The sequence below is a fragment of the Capsella rubella genome, unplaced genomic scaffold, assembly GCF_000375325.1.
Source record: "Capsella rubella cultivar Monte Gargano unplaced genomic scaffold, Caprub1_0 scaffold_2, whole genome shotgun sequence".
NCBI classification, from domain to species: domain Eukaryota; kingdom Viridiplantae; phylum Streptophyta; class Magnoliopsida; order Brassicales; family Brassicaceae; genus Capsella; species Capsella rubella.
The window spans coordinates 6,249,866-6,257,452 of record NW_006238922.1 but is presented as its reverse complement, the minus strand read 5'-3'; the positions used below and the strand labels follow the sequence as shown (position 1 = coordinate 6,257,452).

Genomic DNA, 7,587 nt, shown 5'->3' with positions numbered 1-7,587 from the left:
TGGAACGTGAGTATATTGATTAGATAGGGGCCTCGGTGAGGTCAGTTGTATACTGACGGTTGTGTCGGAGGATTCGGGGACGAATCCTAGTTAGTGGGGGAGAATTGTAACGCCCGTGTCTGGAAATCCGGGTGGTGTCGATCGACACTGTGGTTGGGTGTCGATCGACACTATTAATTTTGGTTTGACGGTTTAAGTTTTAAATCGTCGGTTCAATGGAGGCTTGGTTTGGGTTGGTTAACCTAGGTCGTGTTTAAAAGAGGGAAGGTCGTGTGTTGTCTCTTCCCAGCCGCTTTTTAACACTTCCAGAGAGAGAAAAAGGTTCTAGAGCTTCTGAGGGTTTTTGTGAGTCTTTGGTGGTGCTTGGTGGTGTTCTTGGTGGTTTAAGGCTAGTAGAGGCTAGATCCGTGTTGTGTGGTGTTAGAGGAGGCAGATCCTTCCTTGTTCTTCTTTGTTTCGTTGCTGTTCTTCTTGTTTAAAGAGGTGAGTGCGTGACTATGGCTTATCTAAGCGTTAAGATTACATGATTTGGGTTTATGTGACTTGTGAATTGAATCCTTTGTGTTTGTGATGTTTTCTGGTGTTTGTGCGGCCTTATGTGATTGTTATTGGGTTGTGTCATCGTGGGAGGTGATGTGTGGGTGCTATAGGGATTCTTTGGTGGCTAAGATCGTCGTTGGATGCGTTTCAGGGGGTGGGTGTCGACCGACACCAGGAGGGTGTCGATCGTCACCATTCGATTGATCGAAGTGCAGTTTGGTGGTGTCGATCGACACCAGCTTTTGGTGTCGACCGACACCTGTTTTTGGTAGTGTCGACCGACACCAGTGTGGTGGTGTCGACCGACACCAGTTTCTGTGAGCGATAGTTGTGCTTTTGATTGCCTGTTTTGGCTGTTTGTGACATTGTTGTTGTATGGATGTGATCTTAAGTGCTTGTGTGTATAGCCCAGTGGATGGGAGGATCGCTTCACTGAGTATTTGTGATAATACTCACGCATCTCATTGTGTTTGTGGTGCAGGTAAAGTGTGATCTGTGGAATCATGGCGAGGAGAGGAGGATGATCTAGGGTCTCGGTCGTTATGTTTATGAATATGTTAATTGTTTTTGGAACCTGGTTTAGAGGCATGCTAGGTTGCTGGTGTAAATTGTGGTTATTGAATGATTGATTAATTAATATTATGATTAATTGATGTTAGTTTAATATGTTTCCGCTGTGCATGATGATTTATTGTTGGGTTAATTCGGTTTGCATGTTTAAAAAAAAATGGGATGGGTTCTTTCATTTTTATTAGATGTGTGTGTGGGGATCCTCAACAAACTCATTCGTATTAGCTAAAAATCTCGTATTATATAAAATTGGGTTTTCAAAGTTAGCCATTAACAAGATCGTGACACGTGTTAATTGAATTGATAAGATGTTGACACGTGTCAAATAGTTAGTGGTAACAAATTATATAAATTAGTTGTTAAAAAATAATATTATCAAAATAGAAAGAAGAAAATAAATATTCAGAAAATTTAACAATTACTTAGTAGGAATCCAAAAGGAAAAATGATATTAATTATAAAATAAAATTATTAATAAAAATTAGGTCTAAGGAATAAAAAAAAATTAACAAAGAAAGAAAAAATACAACAAGTTAGTCAACTATAAAATAATATTAGAAAATATTTGCATTATCGTGAATATTATGTAATAATTAAATATTTTTATTCAGTACGTTAATCTAAAGATGTTTGTCATTAATGTTACATTTGTCAATTGTAGCGATAAGATATTGACATATGTATATTAAAGATATACTAAAATATTTTAAAGTTAAATTTATAAACCTATCATAAAAAATTCTACATAAGTAATATATATAAAATTATACCTAATTATATATTCTTTTTATGTTAATTCAGAAATTCTGATTATGTAAAATTTGGTTTTCAGAGTTACAAACTCACGTGATTGTGATATATGTCAAGTAAAACATTAGATGCCGGAATGTAACACATCTATTTTGTAAAAAATTAGATAAAAATAGAAAATTCCAAACAAAATTAAAATACTCAGAACTTTTTACATACAATAAAATTATTAACCTAATTTTTAGTTATATCGGTTTGGTTTTATCAAAAAGATTAGGGTTTAATATTTATTATTAAACAAGATTATATATCGATTTTAGTTTATAAAGAAGGATTAAAGTTTAGTTTTTACAACTAAACATTCTCTATGGTTGTTTGGATTTATAAATGAGGATTATGGCTTAGATTTTACAACTAAACAAGAGTTTATGTCGATTTAGGTTATAAATAAGGAGTAGAGTTTCGATTACACACTTTATACAAGGTTATATATTTGTTTTAATTTATAAAAGAGATTAAGATTTAGATGGTACAATTAAACGTGATAATGGGTTTAAAAAAATAAATGTATTTATTAAATGTTTTTTAATATTTTATAATTGTTTAATTTGTATTAAAATATTGTTTAATAATAATTTATATTTAAAGGTAATATGTCATAGTGCAATCTCATTGGTTAAAACAAGAGAGATGAATAAAAGAGAACTAAAAAGAGACATTATTAACTTAAAATAAGGATAACAAAAGTCAATATAATCCATCGTATATGATTTCTAAATTTTTTTTTTCAAATGTGTAAATTAGTATACTTTCATATTTTAATTTTTTTTCTTAATGCTTATCTCAACGACACGGGAAAATAGCAAAAATCAACTCAAACTATTTGCTGGCGGTATTTTTATGCCAAAACTATGATACCCGGCAAATAGCAACCTAAAATCTCATAAAAAAATTCAATTTCTCAACCTAAACTATATGATTTTCGCTATTTTACCCTCAACGACACTATAACTCATTTTTTGGATTGATGTTAAATTTTAAGAACTTTACCATCAAATTTTACAATAATTAATTAAGTTTAAGAAATACAATAAATTTCAAAGTAATAAAATATGCGAGAATAGTTTTTCAAAAAAACTGGAAGTTAGGAAATAACATTTTTTAGGATAATGGTATAATCATGTTTAGGGTTTATTATCTAAATTAAGTTTTAAAAACATTTTGGTAATAGTAATATTATGTAAAATGGTGAATAACTCACAGTTTTTTTGGTGATCGACAATTTAACATTACTAGATTTTTATAACAAAAGATTTTTAAATATGTATGATACATAAATAATTTTGTTCAAAAAAAAAAACAATTTACTAACTTAGAAATTTATCTTTTTATGAATACTTTGGATATAAAATTCTTACAGTAAAATTTTTATTTTTATTTTATTTTGAAAATAAATAACCCTAGACGGCCTAATCCTATATTAGAAAATATGATATTCAATTATATTTATTATTTTTTTTTGTTAATATGATTTTACAAAATTTAACACATGCAATATTTTTATTTCATACGTGAAAACATAAATTTTAACCCGCGTTTTTATGCGGACATTTATCTAGTATAAATATAAAATATGCTTTAGGCCACATATGTTCCAGGGCCGATCATGGGTAGATGCCTAGATGGTCAAGTTATTCATACACATTTGCGAATGATTGTTTTTAGTTTTTACTAGAACAGTATAACTAATAATAGAAACTCATGGATTTGGTCGTTGCTCTTTCTGATTCTTAGTTAGACCACAAGTCCTAATCTACGAGAGAGAGAAATATTTTTTGCTATTCTTAGCATTTATTCAATTAAATGATTTTGCCTTCTTACATGTGAACAATACGCAAAGAATCAGAGAAAAGTCTACTTATGTTACACATTATTTTAAAAATCATATTGTGTCGTGCAACATCAGACACACATTCTCAAGTCCTTGAAGGTTAGCTTCACACATCAGACGCACACTCATAGGATTAAGATCCATCTCATTCTTAAAAGACAAATTTTTGACCACAAAATGAAAACAACTTATCAATCTTGGTTAGGGGAAGATCCGCAAGTTCACAACCCCGGTTGAATTTGAACATAAGATGATAATTCTCTAATTCCTCGATAGAATGCAGATCCATTTATGTGAGAACTGATATTCGGAAGGCTATTAAGAAGTTGGAGATGGGTCATCTCATATTCAAACTCAAGCATGGCGGGGAACTTGCTGATCTGATGTTGGTGAAGGAGACTTGGGGGGGGGGGACGCAGGGGCGGACCCAGTGCATGAGAGGGTAAGGCACGTGCCCGAGACTCTTTAAAATATATATATATATATACATATAACTTTAGTTTATTTATGATTAATAAATGAGTGGTCCAGGCCTCCTTTTATTTAAACTTAACATACTTTATTCTGTCCAAATCCATTAAATTAAATAGAAGGCCCACAAAAATCTGCAACAATTAATCTTTAACAATAACTCACCTTGTCACGACACTTTAACCTAGTACATCTCTTTTCCAAGTAACTTTTTTTCTTTGTTCACAAAAATTCAGTTTCAGCAAGTCAGCAACTAAAACCTTTTTTTAATTGTTTCTCTTTTGGCTTTTTCTTAGTTTTCAAGGCATCTAGCTAATATCAAATATGTCTACAGTAAGTATTTATGTTTAATTTTTTATTATGATTGGTAAGTATGAACGTTAGTGTTTTCTAAATTTTAGAGGAAATCATGTAGTTTTATAACTTTGTATGGTATGTTTTTAGATTGATAATTCATGCATATGTCAAATTTTAATCTAAATATAGTTTTAATATGTTAATATAATCATTATTTTTTAGGTATCAATCAAAAGGTTTTTCAAAAGAAAGTTTGAATCCACGTCTGAACAAGATTCAGAAGATTTGCCTTGGGATCCTGCGGATAGGAAAAGAATATCGGAGTATCATCCTAATGAAAGAGATGAGGTAAGACGCAAATATCTTATTAAAGGTCCTTGTCAACCTCGCGGTCATGATTTTCCTAAAACACCATCAGGAAACAAAATGAGACGATTCAATCCAGAATGGTTTGATCTCTATGGCAGTTGGTTGGAATACAGTGTGAAAAAAGACAAATCTTATTGCTTGTTTTGTTATTTGTTTAGAGATTACACAGAAAATAAGGGTGGAAGTGATGCATTTGTGACAAAAGGCTTTGATACTTGGAAAAATCCTCAGAGTTTGCGAGAGCATGTAGGATTGGTGAATAGTTTTCACAATAATGCATTAAAAAGGGCTGATGATTTAATGAGGCAAGTTCAATCAATCATTCATGCTTTTCACAAGCAAGATGACATGGTAAAGAATGAATACAAGATCAGATTGAATGCTTCAATTGATTGTTGTAGATATTTACTACGCCAAGGATTACCTTTTAGAGGTCACGATGAGTCTGTTGAATCAGCTAATAGAGGAAATTTCTTAGAGCTTGTGAAATATATTGCAGGACAAAGCGAGCTTGTAAGTAAAGTTGTGTTGGAAAATGCTCCAAAAAATAATCAGATGGTGTCTCCTAAAATTCAGAAAGATATAGTGCGTTGCTTTGCAGAGGAAGTTACTGGATCTATAATTCATGAAGTTGAGCATGATATCTTTTGTTTGTTGGTAGATGAATCTGCAAATGTTTCAGATAAAAAGCAGATGGCAGTGATTTTTTCATTTTGTTGATGAACATGGGACAGTCAAAGAAAGATTTATTATTCTTATCCATGTTAAAGAGACATCTTCTGCATCTCTGAAATGTGCTATTGATTCATTATTTGCTAAGCATGGTTTGAGTATTAAACAATTAAGGGGACATGGGTATGATGGAGCTAGTAATATGAAAGGTGAATTCAATGGGTTGAGATCTCTGATTTTGAGAGAAAATAGTTCTGCTTATTATATCCATTGTTTTGCTCATCAGCTTCAGTTAGTCGTAGTGGCAGTTGCTAAGAAACATTTTGAAGTCGGATATTTCTTTGATATGATTTCTGTCTTGATAAATGTTGTTGGGGCTTCTTGTAAAAGAAAGGACATGCTCCGAGAGGAATATAGAAAAAAGATCGAGGAAGAAATCAGTCAAGGTGAAATTAAGACAGGAAAAGGATTGAATCAAGAGCTCTCACTACAGAGACCTGGTAATACTCGTTGGGGTTCTCACTACACAACATTATTCCGGTTGGTTGATTTATTTTCTTCTATCATTAAAGTGCTTGAATATATCGAAATGGAAGGGACTGATAGTATCAAAAGACGACAAGCTAATGGTCTTCTCAAGTACTTTAATACCTTTGATTTTGTGTTCTATTTACAGTTGATGTTGCTTCTTCTTGGACTCACGAACAATTTATCAGTGGCACTATAAAGGAAAGACCAAGACATTTTGAATGCTATGTCATTAGTGAAGTCCATCAAGCATCAATTATGCAAGCTCCGGGATGATGGATGGGATTCTTTTCTTAATAAAGTTTCATCTTATTGTGAGAATCATGACATTGAGTTAGTCACTATGGATTGAGAATTTGTTGATCTAAGAAAGTCTAGAAAACGAAGCAACATGACCAACTTGCATGACTTCCAAGTAGAGTGTTTTTACACTGTTTTGGATATGCAAATTCAAGAGTTTAATGATCGTTTTGATGAGGTAAACACTGAACTACTTGGATGTGTTGCTTCTTTAACCCCCGTTGATTCATTTCATGAGTTTAATCAGTTGAAAGTTTTGAGATTATCTGAGTTTTATCCAGAAGATTTTACTCATGTCGATCGTATAGCACTCGAGCATCAACTTGATTTATACACCGACAATATCCGTGAAGATGAAAGATTTGCTAATTTGAAGAGTTTAGGAGATCTTGCACGTGTGATGATGGAGACAAGGAAACATCTTTCACATCCTCAGGTTTATCGATTTTTAAAGCTAGTTTTGACTTTACCTATAGCTACAACTACCGTTGAAAGATGCTTCTCTACGATGAAAATTGTGAAGACTAGTTTGCGTAATCGTATAGGCGATCAGTTTATGAATGATTGTCTAGTTTGTTTCATTGAAAGAGAATTACTCGATCAAGTGACAAACGAGCAAGTGGTGAAAAGGTTCCAAAATATGGAAGACCGTAGGATAACTTTATAGATATTTTTATTTTCTTTTACTTGTAAGACTTATTTTTATTTTAGTAAAAAAGTTTATTTTTATTATTTCGTGCCCGAGGTTAAAAATAGTTCTGGATCCGCCACTGGGGGGGAGAGGACCTCTAAATGAGACAGTAGCAAAGGTGCTGGTGGTGCTGAATAGTGAATACGATAAATGGAATATTATTTTATTTATTTGACTGTATTGGAAAAAAAAATCATGTTACATGCATGCATATCTTTGGGTATTCAAGAATTTAAAGCGAAAATATATCTTCCTTTTTTAAAAAAATTGTCATTGACACCTTTTCATATTATTTTCTTAAATGTTAATGGAGCATTTAGTATAATTAGGATAAAGTATGTCAAATTATATTTAATCCTCGTCTACTTTCCTCATATTTAGATGTATTGATATGAGTCAAAATTTTAATACGCTGATTCAGCCTGACCTTAAAAACCAAATTACCTAATTCATGTTACTATGTTTAAACTAGTCTACAAAATACCGTGATTGTAACTTTGCAGGGCCG

General features: G+C 32.1%; 1 pseudogene; it reads left to right on the top strand.

Annotated features, from left to right (window-relative positions):
* The window catches only part of LOC17895381, an 8,706-nt pseudogene extending 1,651 nt beyond the window's left edge, over positions 1–7,055 (top strand).
* The last annotated feature ends 532 nt before the right edge of the window (positions 7,056–7,587 follow it).